The sequence below is a fragment of the Rutidosis leptorrhynchoides genome, chromosome 5 (assembly GCF_046630445.1).
Source record: "Rutidosis leptorrhynchoides isolate AG116_Rl617_1_P2 chromosome 5, CSIRO_AGI_Rlap_v1, whole genome shotgun sequence".
NCBI classification, from domain to species: domain Eukaryota; kingdom Viridiplantae; phylum Streptophyta; class Magnoliopsida; order Asterales; family Asteraceae; genus Rutidosis; species Rutidosis leptorrhynchoides.
The window spans coordinates 69,144,093-69,154,345 of record NC_092337.1 but is presented as its reverse complement, the minus strand read 5'-3'; positions in this window follow the sequence as shown (position 1 = coordinate 69,154,345).

Sequence of the window (10,253 nt, the reverse complement as noted above, 5' to 3'; positions counted from 1 at the left end):
AATCGTGACGAGATACTCTAGAAATGAGTGAAAAAATGGTGTTTCGAATAGGTTCGCCGGTAAGTGCTTCAGGTTCATTGCCAAGAGAGCAATTTGGTGGATGGAGAGGATCTTTGATGTGAAATGATATTCGAATAAAGGATGATATTCTAACTTCATAGAATATCTATATATATATATATAGTACTAAAGATTATGTAGACCACAGAGAAATTTACGGCATGTGCTAGGAATTCTACGGTAACAGATACGCTAAGATATGAATTTTGTCTATACACTATCAATGCAGTAAGTGCAGTGAGACGTGTCTAGACTTATGAATGATAAGCAGGTAATTCCCTAAGGATGATAAGCAGATGGTTTCCGACTAGATATGATAAGCAAAACTTTGACATGTAGACACGGTCGAAGTCCAGACTCACTAATGTATCCTAACATCTACCAGTTAGACACACTATTGCAAGACCTGGTTCGCTAAGACCAACGCTCTGATACCAACTGTAACAACCCGTCTTAATCCTCCCGGACGAAGTCTTCAACAGTTGATCCCATGCGATGATCGACTTCAAGTAAGGTCCTTAATATGAGCTAATGCACAGCGGAAGACTTAATTCGTACCTGAGAATAACATGCTTTAAAATGTCAACGTAAAGTTGGTGAGATATATAGGTTTGATGCTAGCAGCGTAATAACTATGGACTATAAGATTTAATATAGTTAAACATAATACACTCCTCGTGTATGAAAAGTCGTTGAGCACTTGGTAACCATACTTAACATTTAAATCACAGCAGCATATTCTTAAATAAACCCTACACCGTACCAAGTGTAGTAACGAAACGAAGTACTGTGCAACCGTTAAAAACTGGTCGTCCAGCCCGGTTGGGGTTGTCAGGCCCGATAGATCTATCAACAGGATTCGCGTTTACGCTCCTCACGTAAATATTAGCTACCAAGTATAAAGAAATATGCCATGGTACAACTCAACGTAGAATTTATTTTTGATCACTTGTGTCCATAACGTAAATCATTTATAAAAACAGCGCATGTATTCTCAGCCCAAAAATATTTAGAGTTTAAAAGGGATCTATATACTCACCTAATGTATTTTGTAGTAAAAATACATATAACATCATTGATCAAGTATAGGGTTGGGCTCAGATTCACGTACCTATATTATTTGGATATTTATTAATACACATAATCGTAGTCGAATAAATTTATATATATTTACTTTATTAATTATATCATTTTTATCTTAATAATATATATATCATTTATATATATATATATACTAATGCTAATATAGTTAAGTTTTGTATTATATATATATATATATATATATATATATATATATATATATATATATATATATATATATATATATATATTTTATATATATAAATAGTCTTTTGTTTACAAAATATAGTTATAATAATACTAGAATAGTTATAATGATAAAAATAATACTTTTAATACTACTAATAATAATAATGATAGTATTAGTAATAGTTTTTATAAAAGTAATGATAGATTAAAAAAATAATGATACTTTCGTTTAATAATAATAATAATATTAATAGTTCCAAATGTAATACTAATATTAAATGTTAATGAAAATAATAATAACATAATTTATATTAATGATGATAATAATAATTAGTTTAACACTAATTTTAATACTTATTAACAATAATACTAATATAATAATAATAATTAAAGTATTCTACCTCTAAAGCTCTTTTCATAAAAAGAATTGGCCAAGATGGGACTCGAACCCAAGACCTCTCGCATGCTCACTTTTCCCCCTAAACCATTTGTCCAAGTTCGTTTTTCCGTTTTAATACGGCATCATAATTTCATAACCCGTATTGCCTATTTCTAATTACTCCAGCCCAAATAGAAAACCGAATGTAGCGGCCCAACTAACAAATGAATCTCAACCCATTTAAACATCTCAGTCCAAAACTAACCCTATTATGTCCATTCATTTGTTTCGTGAATTAAAAGATAGATTAGCAGCCATGACAGGAATTCAACGGGTGGGGTCTTCAGTACACTCATCATCGTTCATCATCATAAAGAAAAACAAAAACGAACGTCCTTGTATGTGGCCCCTTAAGGGTCGGCCATGAATTTTAATTGATTCCACTATCATCTTTATCCTTATTAATATATAAAGAGAAATGGAAACAGAAGTTATGGCTGTAATAGCAGCAACAAAAGCGTTGTAGATGACGATTTGGGGTTCGTTGGTTGTCCAGAAAATCAGAAGGAAAAACAGTAGCAAACGGAGGTTTGATGATGGCCTATGAGGGTGTCCGATGGTGGTTAAATGGGTGACGTTTACAGCTGCAACACAATAGTAAAGATCGTGTGTAACAGGAGCAGTAGTATTCACGATGACGGTGACGGGTTTGGTTGCTCAAAATGGTTATGGCTTCTGTGGTGTTTAGTTTGATAGAGGAGAAAGGAAGGTTGTTGGTGGTGGTGATTGATCCGGTGGTTTACTATGGTGATTAAAAGGAAGAGAAGCGACGTTAATGAGAGATAGAAGGTGGATGACGGTTGTTCCTGGCCGAGGGTGGTGTCAAGGTGATAACCGGTGTTGGAAGGTGGTGTCGTGGTGATGTCGGGTTGTTGGTGATGAAAGTGAGGAGGGTGGCGATTGGTTATCAAGGGTGATGGGTGTTGATGTTTAATGGTTGTGGTGGTGGTTATAACCGAACACTTACAGCAGATAGTTGTATAAACGAGCTGAGTGTTGGTTTGTGATCAAAGAAGGATAAGGTGGTTGCTTTTAATCATGATAAAAACAAAAGTACACGAATAGCAGCAGTGGATGAACATTCAAGTAGTATTTGCAATTTGGTTTAATTGATGGTGATTGTGGCGATAAATGGTGTTTGGTGGTGGACAGTAAACGTAGGAGAGGTGATACGAGCATGGATGTTAATTATGGTTTGTTCTTGATCCAAAACAGATTACAAACTAAAAGTAATTGTTAAATGGTTTGGTGTTGATTATTGTGGTTGTGGGTTTTGAACTCGTGCAAGAAACAGAAAGCATATTATAAGGTTTCAAGTGAAGGCTTTACAATAAGTGGTGAAATTGGTGATGAACCGAAATAGAAACATAAAAAGATAGTTATGGGTTTGAACAAGAGAAAGAAGAAAGTGGTCGTTGGTGAGGGTGGTGGTTTGATGAAATGGTTAGGGTGAGGATTCTTGAATTAATCATGAATTTAGAAAGTGAAGTGGTGAAGTGGTGTTAGAGATGTAATTTTCTATATCAATGGCATGTATGTGTATATAATATATATACACAATTAATTCGGTTGAAGGAATTTAAACACCAATCAAACACAATACTTAAATAATCTTTCAATCATGCATAGTATATCTTTATTCCATTCACGGACAGAAATCAGAAAGTAGACATGAATGAAATTTAGATGGTGATATATAACAACCTACATAATTATATGTTTATATATACATATATATATATACCTATTATTTTTAGTATCTAATAATTAATAAATATAATAATAATAATATTGTTACTAATAATAATAATAATATCCGAGTAATATGTACTCCTAATAAGATAGAGATTTACGTGTAAACAAAAAAATATTAATACTTAACTATTCTCCATCCGAGTAGTATATACGGAGTGTTAGAATTCATTTCAAATTATCACATAATTATTTTGTATTTTAATTTACATATTTAATCCTAACTTTTAAATTTTATTATTTCTAATTATCATATCTACTTACATTTATATATATATATATACATCTACATATTTATTTACAATTAATTGTTCGTGAATCGTCGGGCACAGTCACAGGGTAATTGATTATATGAACATATATTTCAAACTTTCTAGACTCAGCATTATAGATTTTGTTTATCGTGTCGGAAACATATAAAGATTAGGGTTTAAATTTGGTCAGAAATTTCCGGGTCGTTACAGTACCCACCCGTTAAAGAAATTTCGTCCCCGAAATTTGGTAGAGGTTGTCATAATTAACAATAGAAATGTTTTCATGACGAATATGAGGTAATATTAAAGTTTTATCATTATCGGAAGATATGAATAAAACTATTCGATCATATGAAGCGCACGAGTGAAGCTATCACAAAAGAATGTAATGAGTGAATATGGAATTGTTTCAACCGATGACGTGACTAGAATTGATTTCCAGAATTTAAGGAATTTAAAGAAAATCTTATGTAATAAGATTTGGTTCTTCAACGATTTAGGAAACAGGATCTTCTTTGATATAATGTGACAAATCTATTTTGATTTCTTTGTCGGGTATTTCACTATAAATCTACCCCCTTCGTTTCCTTATTTCCACATCCTATAGCTTTTACTCTTTCTCCTTAATTCCTACTTTAAAATATTCGCCGATATGCTCCACCCAATCCTGATTCTTATTATACTTCTAACTTCCATATCCTATATTCTTCTTTTTCATCTGCCGCCAGAAAAATCTATTCACTTTTATGATTTCCTTGGAATTATATTGTTTTTAATTCTCCCGTGTCTTTACGTTGCAATACGTATTGATATACACGGTTTGTAGTTTCCGGGTGGTTGTTGGGTTTGATATCTTCCCGTCCTCGAGTCAAGCGAGCAATGGTCCAGAATTCGTAGGTATGAAATTTGGAATGAATATAGCTAATGCTCTTAGAAAGAAATGGTAATGGCACGATTTTTGATTTGTCAAATTACCAGAATATCCTGAAAAGATCGAACTATCAAGACGATATATTCCTAATACGTTTGGGGATTAAATAGAATGTAAGAACCGTGTAACATGGCACATGATGACGGTACTATAAATCATCACATTCCATTAGGAACTTAACATGACTTACTATAATATAATGAAGTTGATCAAGTTTCATTATATTATACTAATTCATGCATCAGTTCCCAACACTACTTCAAAACATTCATATTTTAAATTTGAAGATTTCAAAATTTAGAAACTAACACAGTTTCTTTTATGTTGTAACGCAGATGTTACGAAGAGATAAACGATCCCAGATAGGAATAGTTGTGGTATTATCTCCAGAAATATGGAGAATATGTATAACGGAAAATATGAAGATATCTTATATATCTTAAGATAAAATGATGATGATGAATATCATTTGGAAAGGTTTAGAATAAGAATTAGGGTTCTTACTAACGGTTTCAGCAGGTACTGAATCGTTTGAATTCTTTGAAAGCAGATTCAATTCTTGTGATTTATCCACATCCTCTTTCATACTTTGCTCAATCCATTTTCCAATTCCAACCCCTTCTATTTTTCTGAGCTTTACCAACACACTGTACTTCATCGTCAAGCTTTTGACTGTTAAAGTCGTTTACAATTTTTGCTGCTTCATTAGCATTTCAAGAACTACTTCACAGTTCAGGGTGTTTTTCAGAAACTTCACATTTGAAGTATAAAATTATTAGAGATGAACGTTGTAGGTATAACTGAAGAAGTTCTGCGAGATTTTCAAAATACTGATTGCGGATTTTGCCAAAGAGATAACGAGCTGTTGGTACATCTGTTGATGATGTCGTGGAATATAAAAGGTTCTCCGATAATAACGGCGAAGGGACAAGGTATAAATATCGTGGTTATAATAAGAGTAGTCTTTCTGGGGAGTCGAAGTGGAGCTGTGACAAAATTAACTTCCTGAAAAGAAATTGTAGGGCTGTTTTTGCTAATAAATGGCAAAGGATTCAACACAATATGTGTTAAACTATGAATTTGGATTCGAGAGTTTTTCAGGTGCATAAATCTTTCCTTCCGTAGATGAAGTGCGGTTGGTTCATCTTTCCGATCGAGGTGTTTTCAAGAATCAAGAAAAGTTGTGAATGCGAATTGTAATCGCCAAGATACGAATGAGATTTAAGATAGAATCAAGTGGCAAACTTGAAGATTAGTTTAGTTTCATATGTTATAATCAATATTTTAATTCATTTTAATTGTCCAAAGTTAGCAGTCTAATTGTCCAATGGTCCAATGATCCAATATATTCATATATAATTTAATATATAATATTCGAATTAAATAATACGTATCGTGACCCGTGTACCGGTCTCAGTGTCGATCACAACTCAAAGTATATATATATTTTGGAATCAACTCCGACCCGGTATAGCCAACTCCCACCTTCACATATAGAGTGTCTTTGGTTGTTCCGAAATATATATATAGATGGGTCAATATGATAAGTCGAAACCTTGTATACGTGTCCCATTATTTAAAGTGCGTAAAAGTAAATAACAGGAATTAAATGACGATAAATAAAATTGCGAGAATGTAAATTGCAATAAATTAAATGTTAGCCGGGAACAGTTAGCTAGGAACAGTTAGCGTGGATTCCTAACAATATTTCAATTTATTTAACTCGTCTGTTTCTAACAAATTTTATTTTGTCCAATGTTTTCTTCTTTATGCCACTTGTTGGATTCTGATAGGTCAAAATCCGAATATGAAATTTGAATAGAAATGGTTATTCTGTGGTGAACGGATACGTGTATTGGTAGTTGTAAGTAGGATAGTAAATGATCGTTGAATCAAATTCGAAGAATGTACAGTGTAACTTATTAATGTGAATTCTAAATATTCCTCGGGTACTACCCACCCGTTAAAATATTTTCATCATTAACAGTTTGTACGAAAGAATTTTTAATTACAATTTCATCGGATGAAATCATGAATTTAATGAGTCAATAAGGTATTAAACTCATTTGATTTATCGTTAATACTAAATTACATATTTTCTAAAACATTAGAGATTATATAATCGCCTTGTTGAACGAAGATAAATGAGGTAGAACGATACGTAGAGCGAAGATAATTGATGTAGAGCGATATATATAACGGAGATCATGCTCGAAGTACAGATGGTGATATTGAGGCATGTGAGGTTGATATCCGAGGTACAGGTTGTGATGTTGAAGTTTACGACGCGGTTGTGGTTGAGGGTGATAAGAGTACTGTTGACGTTGGTGATGGTGGTACGGATTATGCTGCTGATGCTGCTGCTGGTGTTTGTAACCTTTGCACCATGTTCTCCAAAACCGTCACACGAGCGCGTAGTTCGTTAACTTCTTCTATTATGCCGGGATGATTGACGGTTGAGACGAGCGAATGAATAAGATTCGAGATATGGGATATTATGTAATCGTGACGAGATACTCTAGAAATGAGTGAGAAAATGGTGTTTCGAATAGGTTCGCCGGTAAGTGCTTCAGGTTCATCGCCAAGAGAGCAATTTGGTGGATGGAGAGGATCTTTGATGTGAAATGATATTCGAATAAAGGATGATATTCTAACTTCATAGAATATCTATATATATATATATATATATATATATATATATATATATATATATATATATATATATATAGTACTAAAGATTATGTAGACCACAGAGAAATTTACGGCATGTGCTAGGAATTCTACGGTAACAGATACGCTAAGATATGAATTTTGTCTATACACTATCAATGCAGTAAGTGCAGTGAGACGTGTCTAGACTTATGAATGATAAGCAGGTAATTCCCTAAGGATGATAAGCAGATGGTTTCCGACTAGATATGATAAGCAAAACTTTGACATGTAGACACGGTCGAAGTCCAGACTCACTAATGTATCCTAACATCTACCAGTTAGACACACTATTGCAAGACCTGGTTCGCTAAGACCAACGCTCTGATACCAACTGTAACAACCCGTCCTAATCCTCCCGGACGAAGTCTTCAACAGTTGATCCCATGCGATGATCGACTTCAAGTAAGGTCCTTAATATGAGCTAATGCACAGCGGAAGACTTAATTCGTACCTGAGAATAACATGCTTTAAAATGTCAACGTAAAGTTGGTGAGATATATAGGTTTGATGCTAGCAGCGTAATAACTATGGACTACAAGATTTCATATAGTTAAACATAATACACTCCTCGTGTATGAAAAGTCGTTGAGCACTTGGTAACCATACTTAACATTTAAATCACAGCAGCATATTCTTAAATAAACCCTACACCGTACCAAGTGTAGTAACGAAACGAAGTACTGTGCAACCGTTAAAAACTTGTCGTCCAGCCCGGTTGGGGTTGTCAGGCCCGATAGATCTATCAACAGGATTCGCGTTTACGCTCCTCACGTAAATATTAGCTACCAAGTATAAAGAAATATGCCATGGTACAACTCAACGTAGAATTTATTTTTGATCACTTGTGTCCATAACGTAAATCATTTATAAAAACAGCGCATGTATTCTCAGCCCAAAAATATTTAGAGTTTAAAAGGGATCTATATACTCACCTAATGTATTTTGTAGTAAAAATACATATAACATCATTGATCAAGTATAGGGTTGGCCTCAGATTCACGTACCTATATTATTTGGATATTTATTAATACACATAATCGTAGTCGAATAAATTTATATATATTTACTTTATTAATTATATCATTTTTATCTTAATAATATATATATCATTTATATATATATACTAATGCTAATATAGTTAAGTTTTGTATTATATATATATATATATATATATATATATATATATATATATATATATATATATATATATATATATATATATATATATTTTTATATATATAAATAGTCTTTTGTTTACAAAATATAGTTATAATAATACTAGAATAGTTATAATGATAAAAATAATACTTTTAATACTACTAATAATAATAATGATAGTATTAGTAATAGTTTTTATAAAAGTAATGATAGATTAAAAAAATAATGATACTTTCGTTTAATAATAATAATAATATTAATAGTTCCAAATGTAATACTAATATTAAATGTTAATGAAAATAATAATAACATAATTTATATTAATGATGATAATAATAATTAGTTTAACACTAATTTTAATACTTATTAACAATAATACTAATATAATAATAATAATTAAAGTATTCTACCTCTAAAGCTCTTTTCATAAAAAGAATTGGCCAAGATGGGACTCGAACCCAAGACCTCTCGCATGCTCACTTTTCCCCCTAAACCATTTGTCCAAGTTCGTTTTTCCGTTTTAATACGGCATCATAATTTCATAACCCGTATTGCCTATTTCTAATTACTCCAGCCCAAATAGAAAACCGAATGTAGCGGCCCAACTAACAAATGAATCTCAACCCATTTAAACATCTCAGTCCAAAACTAACCCTATTATGTCCATTCATTTGTTTCGTGAATTAAAAGATAGATTAGCAGCCACGACAGGAATTCAACGGGTGGGGTCTTCAGTACACTCATCATCGTTCATCATCATAAAGAAAAACAAAAACGAACGTCCTTGTATGTGGCCCCTTAAGGGTCGGCCATGAATTTTAATTGATTCCACTATCATCTTTATCCTTATTAATATATAAAGAGAAATGGAAACAGAAGTTATGGCTGTAATAGCAGCAACAAAAGCGTTGTAGATGACGATTTGGGGTTCGTTGGTTGTCCAGAAAATCAGAAGGAAAAACAGTAGCAAACGGAGGTTTGATGATGGCCTATGAGGGTGTCCGATGGTGGTTAAATGGGTGACGTTTACAGCTGCAACACAATAGTAAAGATCGTGTGTAACAGGAGCAGTAGTATTCACGATGACGGTGACGGGTTTGGTTGCTCAAAATGGTTATGGCTTCTGTGGTGTTTAGTTTGATAGAGGAGAAAGGAAGGTTGTTGGTGGTGGTGATTGATCCGGTGGTTTACTATGGTGATTAAAAGGAAGAGAAGCGACGTTAATGAGAGATAGAAGGTGGATGACGGTTGTTCCTGGCCGAGGGTGGTGTCAAGGTGATAACCGGTGTTGGAAGGTGGTGTCGTGGTGATGTCGGGTTGTTGGTGATGAAAGTGAGGAGGGTGGCGATTGGTTATCAAGGGTGATGGGTGTTGATGTTTAATGGTTGTGGTGGTGGTTATAACCGAACACTTACAGCAGATAGTTGTATAAACGAGCTGAGTGTTGGTTTGTGATCAAAGAAGGATAAGGTGGTTGCTTTTAATCATGATAAAAACAAAAGTACACGAATAGCAGCAGTGGATGAACATTCAAGTAGTATTTGCAATTTGGTTTAATTGATGGTGATTGTGGCGATAAATGGTGTTTGGTGGTGGACAGTAAACGTAGGAGAGGTGATACGAGCATGGATGTTAATTATGGTTTGTTCTTGATCCAAAACAGATTACAAACTAAAAG